Source organism: Bos mutus, chromosome 13 (assembly GCF_027580195.1).
Source record: "Bos mutus isolate GX-2022 chromosome 13, NWIPB_WYAK_1.1, whole genome shotgun sequence".
Classification (NCBI taxonomy): Eukaryota; Metazoa; Chordata; class Mammalia; order Artiodactyla; family Bovidae; genus Bos; species Bos mutus.
In genome coordinates, this window is record NC_091629.1 from 51,647,726 (window position 1) to 51,662,481 (window position 14,756).

Below are 14,756 nucleotides of genomic sequence, written 5' to 3' on the forward strand. Positions count from 1 at the left end.
CTGCCTCTTCTCCCGTGGGTGTCCTGTCCTCATGTCTTCAGTCTGCCGCCTGAAGACACACCTGACTTCCTCCACCCCTTCCCGTATCCCTACACGTTCTTTCAGCTGTCCTCAGACTCTCTGGGGAGCCAACTCCAACTCCTTGCCTGTGGTCCCCTAGAGAAAACTTCAATGACGCAAAAAAATATGAGCAGTGTTCAACCACCATGTAGCCCAAAGCATCCTGCTCAACACTAAACATACATGTGCAACTTTGTAGATGTTATTTGATGTCATGGTTAAAGGAGCAAGTCAGACAGAAATGGGCTTAAAGCCTTGTTCTAACGGTAGCAGCTACTACTTTATTGGTGGAGAAGACTCACTGAGACCACAGACCACCCAGCTCCTACATGGACTACAAATCTATCCAATAAATGATTTCAATTTTGAGTTGCCTGCACTGGCTTCTGTCCCTGGGCTGAGTGCTAGAAGAGGTGGGATCAGAATAAGAAAAACACAGCAGTCTCTGCCTACATCAAGCTTAGAGCCAAAAACAGGAACCAACATATTTTTTTCTGTAAAGGGCCAGAAAGCACATCTTTTAGTCTTGGCTGAATATATTGTCTCTGTTGTAACTACTCAACACTTCTGTTGTTAATAGAGAACAGCCTGCTAGAGTGCGTGTGGCTGTGTTCCAGTAAAACTTTATTAAAAAAAAAAAACAACACATAAAACAGGCAGCAGGCCAGATCTGAGCAATGGGCCATAATGTACAAACCCCCGGTCTAAAATAATCCACCAAGAATAAAAGGGATTTACACTATGAATGCAACCCTGATCTATAATACAATTAGGAAATTTACTAACATATACTCAGTTACAATAAAGAGCATAGACTTGGGGCAAGTGTGACCTGCTTTATGAGTGTGGTTCCATCACCTCTTTGGTCTCTTAGCAAAAATCTATTAAATCTCTCCAAACCCCAGATTCCTCAATTTTAAAATAGCACGAGAAGACTTCCCCAGAAAGTGGTAATGAACCAAAGCCAAGTGTTATCCTGAAATGCTTGGTTAGTTAGCAAAGAAAGTTAGCATTTTTCCTGCAGGTTACTGTTTATTGTTCTAATCATAGGCTGTTTTTGATTACGAAAACCTCATTCTCTGCTTCTGCATCTTTTGGCAGCAAAGGATTCCCGTTCATGGGTTTTCCTGGCCAAGGTCATTGGACAAACCTACTTTCCCATATTTTCAGGGAAAATCCCACCAAAAAGGCCCACTTCACACACACAACCTCTCCTGCTGGCAGGAGGCATGCCTATTGCTTTAAATTTTTAGTTTTGGCTGCTCTAGGTCTTTGTTGCGACATGCAGGCTTTCTTGGCTGCAGTGCGCAGGGGCTGCTGCTTTATTTTTAATGTCAGCAGACACGCAGACTGACAAATACCTCTAAGAAGGGACCACTGTCTGGAAGCTGAGTGAAGGATGAGACACACTGACTGGAGTTCAGTGGGTCCCCTTGCTTCTGGCCTCCTGGGTTATCTAGGCCAGCACAAGTGGGCGTCTTCCTAATGAAGTACACCACCTGCTGGGCTTCATGCCAGGGGCAGGCCCATCACAGGATACCCTAATAAGAAGCATCATACCTCACAAGTTTAGGAAAAGTCAGCAATACTTTGGTTTGTAGTGACAGACACCCAGTCTGACTGGCATATGGACTTATTGCCTCAAGGCATGTGGGATCTTAGTTCCCCGCCAGGGGTCCAACTAGTCCCCTGTTGGATGGCAGATTCTTAACTGCTGGACTACAAGGAAGTCCCAATACTGTGTACTTTACACCCCAGACAAGCTGACCAACTTGTTCCAGCTTGCCCAGGACTTTCCTAGTTTTGGCAACCGAAGTCCCATGTCCTGGGAAACCCCTCAATTCCATGCAAGCTAGGCCAGCTGGCCACACAAGCAGGTGCATGCTGAGCCTACCCCCGCAGCTTTTCCAGTGATATCAGCGCCTGTCTCCCTCTGACACTCTGCTTCCTGTCACAGCCCTCTACTCTTACGGGTCCTAACCTGAGCCAACCACCAGCAAGAGGTGGTTCACCTCTGTTCTAACACAACACCTGAAACAACAGCCCGCATGCCTAGCCTCAGAAGCAGGATGGAAGGACTTAAAGGGTGAAAACAGGATCTGGCCCATGACCCACATTCACGCTGCCCCGCCTCGCTGGCATGTGGCTTGTTGCGGATTTAAAACACAGGTGAGGTGGGTGAATACAGTTTATTGAATGGGCAGGTGGAGAGAAAAATCATAAACAGCTGCCAACTCAACAGAAAAACTCTTGTTCACTGAAGTCACCGAGGGACTGGGCCAGCCTTCTCGGTCTACGCCCTCCGAGGGCACCGCTGTCAGGAGTCAGAGCGGCTGAAGGGGATCCAGGCCGCCAGTCCCACAGCTTTGCCCCGGATCTCTAGTGCTGAGTGAACACGGCTCCCGTGACACTGTGGGCAGATGGCGGGCAGCTCTTCACGTGGGAACGGCACTCTCCACGCTCTGCTCCATTGGTGCCCACAAACAATAGGGACCTTCAGGAAAGGACAGGCAAGACCAATGGTTGGGAGTTCCCATCTGCGTAGACTTAAACCAGCCAACCCTCCAGGGGGCGGTTCCCAGCCAGAGGCATTAACTCACCAGCCAACCCTCAGGGGGTTGGTGGGTTCCCAGCTGGCTCGGTTCCCACCTCAGGGAGAAATACCAGCCATTCCAGATCCCAGGTGACCCCAAGGTCACTGACTCAGGAACTTGGGACCTCCTCAGCCACCTCCAGATCTAAGGCTGACCTAGGAGGGAAGAACCATACAAGCATTTAGTCTCCAGCACCATCTTCTCCCGAGGCAGCATCACTGAGAGGGTTCCAATCGACTAGGCCCAAGCTTCCAATTTATCCAAGCTCAACTAGAAATCACCAGAATAGATGCAGTAACAAAGAAAAACACATCAAAGGTTTGGTTTTTAGAACAAAGGATTTTCTTTCAAGCATTTCCAGATCTGGGCAGACAGACTAGACTTTAGTGCTATCAGGGGCTGTGAACCAAACTCCCACTGTATCTTCACATCAAAGGATGGACCACCACCCTCAGGAGCTCTCCCACCGTCATCCTATTCTGCAAAAGTTAAAATTCGTTAAGTGGCTCAGTCGTGTCCGACTCTTTGCGACCCCATGGACTGTAGCCTATCAGGCTCCTCTGTCCATGCGATTTTCCAGGCAAGAGTACTGGAATGGGTTGCCATTTCCTGCTCCAGGGATCTTCCCCACCCAGGGATCGAATCCGGGTCTCCCACATTGTAGGCAGATGCTTTTAGCGCCTGAGCCACCAGGGAAGCCCCTATTCTGCAAAGACCCACTTAATTTGGCCAGCCAAGAAAAATGGAAAGGCTGGCTGAGGGGCCCCAGGACCAGGGACTGGACAGGACAAGCCTCTGATGCACGTCAGGGGCAGAGGGCAGGTTTGAAAGCCAAGGGAACACTCAGGCTGTTGGATGCCTACCGAGTACCCTGTGGCTCACATCTAATAGTCTCACTACCTTCACATTATGAGATGCGAATAGAAACTTCTAGCAAAACAGAATCAAACACAAATGTAGACAGGAGAGAACTAGACATGAGCCCTCAGACCAAATGTGGGGAAAGGCGGGGGGCAACGGTGAATGGAACCCCACCTCACCTTGATCTGGGAGCTAGACACACCTCCTGGGGTGCCATGTTGCATCTTCGGAGTGTATTAAGCGAGGGCACTGGTAGAGGGTTTCTGCCTCCACCGAACACATCTGCAGCACAGGACAAAAGGTAGATGTCAGCCCTCTGCTGACGGCAGGGCTGGGGATTCTGTCAACAACAAGCGCGTCAGTCACGGGCTGTCTTGAATAACACATCGCAGGTTGTCCTCCACTCCTGTTAAGTCCACAGAGCAGAAGCCACGGTTTACAGCCCTTCCTCCCCACCCCATGCTCTTTCGCACTGCGTGAACTTATTGCAGTGTGAAGACCAGGTATAAATGTGTTGACTGGTTTTTGCCAAGAGGTCCCTGAACTTCAAAGACAAAGTGAACCCCTGCAAGTCCAGGGACCAGCCGAGGTCTAAGCTCTGAAGGGAATGGCAGGAGAAAAAAACTAGTGTGTGAAAGCTCCAGGGTTTGGAAGGGACGGCTGGGCCCTTCAAACACGGGGAAAGGTCTTTCAGAGACTCCTCTCCCTGCAGTATCGATGACCAGGGCACGGGCAGCCCACCATCACTTTCGATGCAGGAGCAGAAAAGGGCAGAAGGGGAGCCAGAGAGGACAGGAGACTGGCGCCAGGGGCCTGGGGGATGCCCAAGTCGGGGGAGCAGCCCAGCCCAGCCGCAGCGAGTCCCGGCAGCTTTGTAGCACCCTGCCAAGCCCCCACAAGACCTCCCTGCCAGGGGAGTCAACACACTTCCAGCATAAAAAACAGCTTTCTGGCTGAAAACGATCAGGATGTTGGTCAGGACACAGCCATGAAACCTGTTTTAAAACCATCACTGCTATCCTAGCTTCCCTTTTCAGGTAAGCAGAGTCTGAGATGGAGGTCATAGGGCTAAACGGGTTCAGAGGTGGAACCAGAGTCTCTGGTGCGTAAACCCACATGCTCTCCATCACAAGACTTGGAAGGGAGGCGCCCGGCGAGCAGGTTTCTTCAGGGCCCTCCCCTGTGTACATGGGAGAGACTGCCTCACACCAGGAGGCCACTGTCACCCCGCTTCCCCTTACATGATCACCCAAGCCCCAGAAAACATGAAGAAGACTTTACAAAACACAGAATTCCACAGAAAGGTCCAAACACCTTACCTGGGGCCCCAGGGCCTAGCGGCTGGCTGGCATGAAGATGCCTCCCATGGAACCTCTGTGCACACAGACCCATCTGCAAGAGAAAAGCCGTGAGCGGGCACGCAGAGCAGGGCCTGGGGCTCACAGCGAACCACCTGGCACAGCAGCTGGCGGACTCCAGCACCCTCACAGGGGGGCTGTCACTGTAGTCCCCGAACGGCCACACTGTCACAGGAACAAGGACAAGGTGACTCTGGAAGGGGTGGGCAGGTCATCTGGGACAGGACTAACCCCCACGTCATCCTACGGGGCAACTGTGATCGATCTGCTGCGCATCCGTCTTGTTAAAAACAACATGCTGAGGTCAGGGTTTGCAGAGCAGCCTGTGGCCAACTGGCAGCGACTAGAATGGACTGGGAGGGCCAATAGCTGTAGAGGGAGGGCCGTGGAGCCACCATCTGGTATATGGGATAAGTACATATGTATCCTCAACGACACTGTGCTCTGTCCAGTCAATTACTAGAAAATCACCCCCAGCAGGATTAAAGACAGGTAACAGTAAGTCTACCTTTCATTAGAGAAACAACACACCCAGGGGAGAAGAAAAGGAGGCTGACCTAGCAGACTGGCTTGCCGGAGGGCATGGTGCCCTGACCCTCCGCAATGGGAGGAGTCTGATCTCCTCGCAACAGATAGGGCATCTCTACCTCTTTGTCCGCTCCCCGCCCCAACCTTTATGACCAGCTGCTATAGTCGGGCATCAGACACAATGCAAAGAGGCACTGCCCTCAAGATCACAGCATAACAGGCACAACCAGCAAATCAAGTTTCCCAGGCGGGGTTAGTGCTGGGGGTGGGGCTGAGGATGTGGGAAGGGGTGTGGGGAGGAAGCAGAGAAAGCTTCTAGGAGGGGAGCCCTCCCCTGCCAGCCCATAGACCCGAGGCAGGGGCTGCTCCGGAAGAGGGGCGCTCAGTGCACACATGCACTGGGTGCCAGGAAGCAACACAAATCAGGGGAAAGACAGGCATGTGCGAAAGCGCCAGGGTTTGCAAGGGACAGGATGGACCCTCCAAACACGGGGAAAGGCTTTCGGCGATTCCTCTCCCTGCACTATCAATGACCAGGGCACAGGCAGCCCACGGTCACTTTCGAATGCAGGGGCAGAGAAGGGCAGTGAGGGAGCTGGGCAGAGAAGGGCAACGAGGAAGCCAAGCAGAGAGGCTACTGCCAGCACCCTGAGAAGTGGCCTGGATGAGGAGCAGACCAGCAGATGGAGCACTGACCAGACTCACAGTCTAAGATGGCAGATCTACCCTGGATCATTTCCCAGTCCCTGCCAAGAGCCGAAGGGAAGACTGATGGCAGAAATGCGGAGAACCCCTGGGTTCCGACACCACCAGGATTGAACACCATACAGAATTCTCGCTCAGGCTCACAGAAGAGCCCTCAGCTGGTCACTGGGTGTGAACCTCCATCCTCTCAACATTACTGCAGCCTCCACAGGGGGCTCTCAGCAGCAGAAGGGGGGCCGGGCCTCCAACTGCACGCTCACTCCCCACACCTCTGCCCTCCCAGTCTGCATAGAACTGGGAGGATGAGCAGGACAGAATGAGCAGGACACCACTTACCTGGGTCTCAGTCTCGGCTCTCCCCGAGGACACCTCTCACCCAACGCAGCCACGTGACACTCCTGCAGGAGACAAGAGGCCAGCAGGTGATCAGCCCACCAGACAGGAAACCATCATGCTCAGCAGCAGGAAAACCCGGGGTGTGAATGCTGGGGAATCTGGGTCTGAGGCAATGAACCCACTACAGCCTGACTCCCCCCACCCTCAGTGCACCTCAGGCTTGGCCACTGTCACAGCAACTAAAGGGCTGTCCGGTTTGGAAGGGACAAGCAAGGATCGCCTGAATTATGAGGAAAATTCTTGCAACTTTTCCTCGGCCCATATTTCCAACAACTAGGACACAGGCAGCCTGTAATCACTTCAAATCCAGTGGCAAACAAGGTCTCAGGGCTGCTGAGACCGGAGATCAGAGTCACAAGACCACTGCAGGGGCAGAACTCACCCACATTCTTTCCCAAAGCCTCACAGAAACCAGCACTGAGCCAGGCAGAGGGCAGTCAACTGACATCAACCGCCAGGAAGTGTCTAAAAGGCAGTAGGAGGGAGACGGTGTGTGACAGCTCCAGAGTTCAGAAGGGACAGGATGGACCCTCCAAACACGGGGAAAACGCCTTCAGCAATTCCTCTCCCTGCACTATCAATGACTAAGGCACCAGCAGCCCACGATCACTTTCGAATGCAGGGGCAGAGAAGGGCAGATGGGGAATCAGGCAAAGGAGCCTGGGTTAGCAGCTGGCTCTCCACCCAGGCAGGGGAAAGCTGCACAGCCAGGCCCAGGACCCCAGGCACTAGCCTCACTTCCTGAAAAGGTTCCACCTCCCCTCAGGGAGGGGAAGAAGCCAGGGGAAGACCAACTTCTGGTTAAAAAAAAAAAAGCCTCAATTACTCATCCACCCCACAAACATCAACTGAGGACCTACTCCATACCAAGAACTGTGAGTTCAAATAAAAAGAACACAGACCAGGCCTCTGCCCTTCCGGAGTGATTGCCATTTTCCCCCTTGAAGGAAAGGAAAGCTCAGGAGAATAAAGGAACTCACCCCAGGTTCCCCGGCTAATGAGGGGCTGACTCAGGATCCGAACTCAGGCCTTTCTGGCCCCCAAACCCACCCCCATCCTCTTGCACAAGGGCTTTGCAAGGCAGGTCCCAGAACCCCCAAGCCCAGGAACCACCGCCTCTGCAGTAGGGCAGGAAGGCCACAGCTCCAGCACTGCCCCAGGGGACAGCTCAGTTCCTGGACACGGCGGGAGCGCGGCAGGCAGTGCGGGTCAGGGTCCTGCAGGAGGGGAGGGGGCGCCGCCCGAGGCAGCGTCTTCAGCTGCGCAGGGCCTGGCCCGGCAAAGAGAAGGAAAGGCCTTCAACGCGAAACAGGGGCCCAGGAAGCCAGACACTGCCCTTCTGGGGCCCTGGGGAGGCTCTCAAAGTGGAGGTTTGAACACTTTTCCCTTAGAGGTTACCGAGGGAAATGGGCTAATGGTCACGAAGGTTATCTGCCCGGCACCGACGAGCGGCTGCAAGGGATGAAACGCTGGAGTCGGAGGTGATGGGATGTGATCCGGGGGCTCTGGCGCAGCACGTGTGCGGTTCACACCGGCTCCGCACGAACCTCCCTGCAAGACCTCGGGCCAACGCATCCCCGGACCCGCTTCTCACCGTCGGCCAGCCCAAGTCTCCCCACAGATGGGTGAGGCCAGGAAACCCCCATATTCCGAAGCGGCGCCGGCCGGAGGCCAGACGACCAGAGGCCCCTCTGTCGAGAAGACGAGTCCCGAGAGACCCACAGGCTCAGGGGACGGGCTCGGAACGGGGAGTGGCCCTGGGCTCCGAGGCGACCTGCGGCCTGTGCTCCCCGCTTGGGTCTGTTTCCCCTTGGGCTGGGAAGGGAGCGGACCACGTGCCCGGCGCTCCCCGCAGAGGACTTACCCGGGGTGCCCCACGACCAGACGGCGCGGGAGAGCGGCGGAGACAAAGCCGACAGTGCGGGAAGATACCGGTGTCCGCGGATGTCCCCGGATACGTGCAGATGGCGCGGGATCCACGACGAACCGTGGACAAAGAGGCAAGAACCACCTCCACACGCACAGCGACGGCGGAAATGCAGTTGAAGCGGGGCTTGCGGCCTAGAGCGGCGTTGCCCGGACTGGATCCCGCGCAACCGGTTTTGCAGCGCCCTCTTGTGGAGCGGAGTCCAAGTTCTGCGTCTGCATGACTGGGTAATTTCCAGAAGCAGCCCGGAATTTTGGCAGTAACGTTTCCTCACCTGCTCTGCTTTTCTTTGTGTTCTGTTTGTTGTCACTGATTTGTCATTAATCTGTAGGAATGGTTACTCTTCTACCAGTTGTTGTTTAGTCGCTAAATCGTGTCCAACTCTTGCAAGCCTATGGACTGGTAGTCTGCCAGGCTCCTCTGTTCCTGGGATTATCCCGGCTGGAATCCTGGACTGGGTTGCCATTTCCTCCTCCAGGGGATCTTCCCGACCCAGGGATTTAACCTGCATCTCTTCCGTCTCCTGCTTGGCAGGCAGATTCTTTACCAGGGAGCCTAAGACAGGAACTGTTGTTATTAGCAAGAGCTTGTGTGGATTGTGTTGAGTTTGGACAATAGGGGTCTTAATCTGATTTACCATTGTATTCAGAGTGCCTAGTTTTGTGGCTGGCTCAGTTGAACAAATGAATGAATTCTGACTGTGTATTCATTTGGACCTCGCCAGACTAAAATACTGTTCGATGACCTACAACTGGAACGTGAGAATGACAAGGAGATAAGCCTAGCATGGTAGGCAGGTGCTTTGCTAAAAGGTCATCCTAAAAGTAAAACTAGCCTTGAAGCTGCTTTTGATCAAGAAGGACTTAATCATGTTTGCATTGACTGATACAACAAAGAGGGAGATGGCTGGGGGTGGTCTCTGAGGGTGAAAACACTCCATCTTCTGTAGCTGGGAGGAGCTGGTGCAGTTCTAAGACATGAGAACCCTGGGGGTCTCCTGAGGGGTAGGGGGAGGGGGATGCTGTGGCTGGTAGGACATGAGTCAAAGGAGCCGGGTGAGAACACAGCGCTGGTGTCCTCCTGCCTCCTGCTCCTGCCCTTACTCTCCGTGTGGCCATGACCTAACTTTGTCCAGCCTTCGTTTTCCTTTCTGGAAAATGTGCAGAATCAGAGCTCCCCTTCTCATAGCGTTGCTGTGAGGATTAAATGAAACAGTGCACGTCGAGGACACAGCGCAGAGCAGATGGCCAAGCGTGGTAGTTGCTCTATGTAAGTATTTTTTAAAAAGTCCAGAGTTTCTGTCACTGTGAGGACACCATGGATTATTTAGGACACCATGGGATTATTTATGAGGCAGAGAGAGTGCGCCATATTTGAAGGGTCTAAAGGCAGCGCTATCCAGTAGAAATACAATGCTGGCTGAATGTGTAATTTTAAATTTTCCAGGAGCCACATTAAAAAGGTTAAGCAACTATATACTCCAATAAAACTTAATAAAAAAAAGAAAAGATTAAAAAGGGGGAGGTGCTTCTCTCATAGCTCAGTTGGTAAAGAATCCGACTACAATGCAGGAAACCTGGGTTCGATTCCTGGGTCAGGAGGATCCCCTGGAGAAGGAAATGGCAACCCACTCCAGTATCCTTGCCTGGAGAATCCCATGGACAGAGGAGCCTGGCAGGCTACAGTCCATGGGGTTGCAAGAGTTGGACACGACTTAGCGATTAAACCAGCACCAAGGTTAAAAAAAAAAAAGGTACCAAACGTGTAGAATGGACAAACTACAAGGTCCTGCTGTACAGCACAGGGAACTATATTCAATGTCCAGTGATAAACCATCATGGAAAAGAGTATGAAAAAGAATATAGGGCCCTTCTCTGGTGGCCCAGTGGTTAAGAATCCACTTGCCAATGCAGAGGACACAGGTTTGATTCCTGGTCCAGGAAGATACCACATACGGTGGGGCAACTAAGCCCGTGTGCCACAACTACTGAGCCCATGTGCTGGAACTGCTGAAGCCCAAGTGCTCTAAGAGTCATGCTTCACAAGAAGAGAGGTCACCGCAATGAGAAGCCGGCGCACCACCGCTAGAGAGTAGCCCCCGCTCACCAAAACTAGAGAAAGCCCGAATAAATAAATAAATAAATAATTTAAAAAGAATATATATACAGAGAGAGTCACTTTGCTGTACACCAAAAACTAACACAACATTGTAACTCAACTATACTTCAATAAAAAATAAATAAAAAGTTTAAAGTACCTAAAAGGTGAAATTAATTTTAATAATATATTTTAGTTAATACAAGATAATCAAAATATTATTTCAATATGTAATCAATATTTTTAAATTATTAATAGGATATTTACTATTTCTTTTCCTTTGTACATAGTCTTCGGAATCAGTGCATGTTTTATGCTGACAGCACATTGCAACTGGGACTGGCGATATTTTCAGTGGTCTGTGGCCACATGTGCCTGGTGGCTGCTGTGTCCATCAGCCCAGGTCTCAGGCCATCTGGCTTGGATCAGCCCTTTGGAGCCAGAGGAGAGAAACAGCAAGTGGGAGACTGACAGCAAGTCCCTTCTGCAGGCCCCACCCACGAGCCTGGGACCGCCTGAGAGGGGCTGGGTCTCCTGCACCACTCAGATGAGGAGCCTCATAGTTCTAAACTGGAGAGTAAAGGAAAGCTGCTTTCAGAAGGCTGGGAAAGGTCAGAGCCATGATTCCAGCCTAGATAATCTGCATCTTTGTGCCCGTGATGCCAGGGAGGGAATCTGGGCGGGTTCATTTCTGCATCCCCAGTCTCTAGAGGAGGCTGGCCATCTAAAAGGTGTGGTTGATGCTTGTTGTTAGTGTAACAAGATATTAAAATAGATATTTCAGCCGAGGTACCAAGGAGGCACCAAAATACAGGAAAGAATAGCTGAATAACAACAAGTCACAGTTGTAATTTTTGAAGGTTCCACCTGATAAAATGACAGCTGCCTTCCAAAGAGGGTATTGGATTAGATGTCGAATTTAGGAAGAAATAACTGGAAAATGGTTGCTTGTGACTCATGCCTCTCTTCTAATCCGAGGGTATTAACAGTATAGTGGGGCTTCCCTTGTGGTCCAGTGGTTAAGAATCTGCCTTGCAATGCAGGGGCGACCGGTTCAATCCCTGGTCTGGGAAGATCCCACGTGCTGCCGAGCCACTAAGCCCATGCATCAGAACTACTGATCCTGCGCACAGCAACTACTGAAGCCACATGCCCTAGAGCCGTGCTCTGCGACAAGGGAAACCAGCACAAGGAGAGGCCCACGCACCGCAACTGGGGAGTAGCCCCCGCTCTCTGCAACGAGAGAAAGCCTGTGCAAAGCAGTGAAGGCCCAGCACAGCCATAAACAAATATATATATGTATGTTTTAAAGTACAATGTTAGGCATGAAAAAGAGGGAATTATGGGCTCTATGTCTTAAAACACTCCCTCCTCCTTTGCCCCCAAGAGGAAGAGTAGGAGGAAGTTCCTTTTGCTCTGGTGAACTTCATACCTGGGAGCTCCAGCAAGAACACCCCGGAGTTTGATTAATGTCACCTAGCGTTGGAAAGCCCAGGTGACCCGTGCCCAACCCCTTCCTCAGTCAAGGGTACATTGTCTCCTTTAGCAGGTGTAGGATCTGGACTAGGACTGGCTACCTGCTGCCCAAGACGTTCTACTTTAGACAGAGCCTGCTAGGGGGAGGGGGCCCCCAAGAAGAGGGCCTGTTCACATCACGTGGGGTTCACTCAACGGGCACCAGGAGGGGGCTCGTTGAAGAACCCCTGAAACAGGGGCTGAGGGAGAATGCACAGCCTCAATTTCAGGTCCAGCCTGGGGAGAGATGTTCCCCCATCTCACTCTTCATTTCACCTGATCCTGGAGGTACTGGGAGTGGGGGGGTAGGGGGACTGAGCAGAAACTGGTGACTAGAAACACATCTGGGCAAGTAAAGGGAGAAGGTTCCCATTCCCTCCTAGCAGACAGCAGCCCACCCTATGCTTGGTCCCAGACGGTGGAGAGCAGAGAAGTCTTAACTATCAACAGTCACTGAAGGCATGATGAATATATGAGATGAACATTTAAATTAATGGAATAGAAATCATGTTTGCTATTTTTAGTAACACAATACTTATTACCTAAGAAGGATCAGAGAAGTTATGAGGACTGCCTGATATTTTTCCAAGGATAGGGAAAAGATATTTCCATTTAGGAAGTTTAAAGAGAGAGGCAAAATATATATATAATATATATGTTTTACGATGACATACGAAAAGTCTCACTTTCAAAATACTGATCGCATTTATAAAGGATAGAGCTGTGACTGGGAGGCCAACATTCTGCCATCTTGGAGTTTGTGACCTCACAGTGGCTGAGAGATTCCTGCTGCCTGGACTTGGGGGGGGCGCTGGGGTGGGGAGATGAGGTCTCAGCTGACTAAACAGATTGTACCAAGGAAGTGATGCCCAGGGTCTAGGCCGGAAGTCAGCAGCTGGCCTGGTGAGCCCTGCAGGAGCTCCAGGCTCCAACCCCACACTAAGAATGAACAACATACTGGAAGTTTTTATTTTTCTGTTCCTCTTCCTCATCATCATCTTACTGATGCTCTGTTACTACGTCTTTCAGGAGGAATAGGCTTGGGCTTCTGCAGGCTGGGACTGAGGCCCAGTGGTAGCCTTGGCCAGTCCAGCCGCCCAGGGCCTCTGCTGTCCTGTGGCCCAGGGCTGGGCCTGTTTGGGGGTCTCCAGCAGCCCCAAACCCTCACTGGATGCTCGGACAGACTGAGATGAGACAGAGGGTCTCTCCACCAGGGTCAGTTCCCACCGAGGTCTCAGCACCCCCACTTCCCTGGGTCCCCTAGGTGGGTTCTCTGACTCCCAAACCTCTCTGTTACTAGACTTGCTTCTGGTTCATTTTTGTCCTGGGCTGAAGGCCACTGATGCTGGAGAGGGGGTCAGTGTGAGCTCACTGAGGGTTTATATAGCTCAGGCCTCTGCCATGGGAGCAAACAGGAGAAGAGATGGCTTTCTCCCTTCAGAAACTGGCAGGCTGGGCCCTGGGGGACCAGAGTCCAAGAGAAAGACTGATAACTTTGGCTGGTGACATTGGACTTTCCTTCATTTGACGGTGGACAGTCCTTGAATACAACCTTCTTGACTAATGACTCTGGATGGTCTTAGCTATTTAACTTGTTTCCCTGAACAACAGTTTTGGGCCTCCTTTGCTAACTAAATAACTGAGATGTTTGTGGCTTACTAACTTAAACTTTCCTGACTTGAGAATCATCAACTATCTTGCCTGAATACTTGAGCAACCAGGATAACAATATTTGACTTTGGCTCATTCTCTCTCACCATGCTAGTTGACGATATCAATTCTTTACTCTTTTAAAATATTTATTTATTTATGCCTGTGCTTATTTGGCTGTGCTGAGTCTTAGTTGCAGCATACAGGACCTTCTGTCTTCGCTATGTTGTGTGAACTCTTAGTTGTGGTGTGGGGCATCTAGTTTCCTGACCAGGGATGGAACCTGGGCCCCCTGCACTGGGAGCGCAGAATCTTAGCCTCTGGATCACAAAGGAAGTCCCCAGTTCTTTACTTTTATGACCTTGGGTCATCCTGGCCAAGGGCAGCAGACATCCCTGACTATTTTTCTGGAACTTCTAGGATAAAAATAGAATAATTCTTCTATGATTTCACCATTATGTATGATATTGACTGACGGTTTCCCTGGTGGCTCTGTGGTAAAGAATCCGCCTACCAATGCAGGAGACATAAGAGATGAGAGTTCGATCTGTGGGTCAGGAAAATCCTCTGGAGGAGGGTATGGCTACCCATTCCAGTTTTCTTGCCTGGAGAATCCCACGGACAGAGGAGCCTGGCGGGTTACACTCCACTGTGTCAGAAAGAGTCAGATATGACTGAAGTGACTAAGCACAATGTTTTATGATGTATAGTCTATTTTTAGAATTCTAAGAATGTTTATAGTTATGAATGAATATTAATTTTTAATCAAATTATGATAACCATGGTAATAGCTAAAATGTATTACTAGTTTACTATTTAATGTAAGATATCAACTACTGAAAAAAGCACTTATGGTACTAACATATTTCAATGCATTATTTTACCTATTTTAATTTTTAAAAAATATTTATATATTTATCTGGCTGCGTCGAGTCTCAGCTGCGGCACACGGGATCCTCATTGCATCATGTGGGATCTTTCTTTGCGGGGCACTGACTCCAGCTGTGGGTCGATGGCTTAGTTGCTCCAAGGCATGTGGGATCTTAGTTCCCTGACCAGGAATTG

General features: G+C 51.0%; 1 long non-coding RNA gene and 3 other non-coding genes across 6 annotated transcripts; all 4 read right to left on the reverse strand.

The window, feature by feature from the left end:
- Nucleotides 1–667: 667 nt before the first annotated feature.
- On the reverse strand, nucleotides 668–8,577 carry LOC138990460 (uncharacterized). Of its 3 annotated transcripts, XR_011466595.1 has the most exons (7): nucleotides 8,367–8,577; nucleotides 6,885–6,967; nucleotides 6,443–6,504; nucleotides 4,835–4,907; nucleotides 3,695–3,797; nucleotides 2,661–2,809; nucleotides 668–2,554 (listed from the first exon to the last, which is right to left on the reverse strand). It is a non-coding gene; the product is annotated as an uncharacterized lncRNA (long non-coding RNA). The 3 variants fall into 3 exon arrangements; XR_011466594.1 differs by lacking the exon at nucleotides 6,885–6,967 and having other exon boundaries at nucleotides 3,695–3,855; nucleotides 8,367–8,576; XR_011466593.1 differs by lacking the exon at nucleotides 6,885–6,967 and having other exon boundaries at nucleotides 8,367–8,564.
- On the reverse strand, nucleotides 4,144–4,275 carry LOC138990610 (small nucleolar RNA SNORA71). The gene has a single exon (XR_011466733.1). It is a non-coding gene; the product is annotated as a small nucleolar RNA SNORA71 (small nucleolar RNA).
- Nucleotides 5,842–5,974, reverse strand: LOC138990606 (small nucleolar RNA SNORA71). Its single transcript, XR_011466729.1, has one exon. It is a non-coding gene; the product is annotated as a small nucleolar RNA SNORA71 (small nucleolar RNA).
- Nucleotides 6,993–7,126, reverse strand: LOC138990609 (small nucleolar RNA SNORA71). The gene has a single exon (XR_011466732.1). It is a non-coding gene; the product is annotated as a small nucleolar RNA SNORA71 (small nucleolar RNA).
- Nucleotides 8,578–14,756: the final 6,179 nt, after the last annotated feature.